This window comes from Oryzias melastigma, linkage group LG13 (assembly GCF_002922805.2).
Source record: "Oryzias melastigma strain HK-1 linkage group LG13, ASM292280v2, whole genome shotgun sequence".
NCBI lineage: Eukaryota > Metazoa > Chordata > Actinopteri > Beloniformes > Adrianichthyidae > Oryzias > Oryzias melastigma.
Window position 1 is genome coordinate 5,637,368 of NC_050524.1, and position 292 is coordinate 5,637,659.

General features: G+C 40.1%; 1 protein-coding gene across 1 annotated transcript in view; it reads left to right on the forward strand.

Annotated features, from left to right (window-relative positions):
- treh (trehalase (brush-border membrane glycoprotein)) overlaps positions 1-292 on the forward strand; it is a 10,929-nt gene that overhangs the window by 1,852 nt on the left and 8,785 nt on the right. The gene's annotated exons all lie outside the window — the stretch shown is intronic.

Here is a 292-nt window from a genome sequence, read left to right on the forward strand (position 1 = left end):
AATCACAGATGTTTTATGCTTTAAATTGACTACTTCCTGTTGGTTTTTTTTTTTTTTTTCAAAATAAAACAGATTTAATTTAGAAAGGGGCTTCTTGTACATGTATTGGTGGGGAAATGGTTTCACTTTCAACCTATAGGTGACTCACTCAGACTGTTTATCTTCATGGGGCGTGGATGATTATAAACTTCCAACACGGACCTCATTGAGCTGCCCGGATCTTCAGAACTCGACATGTGGACCTCGGTTCTCTGCTGGTTTTTAACGCTCTCTGCCTTTACGAAGGCCTCTC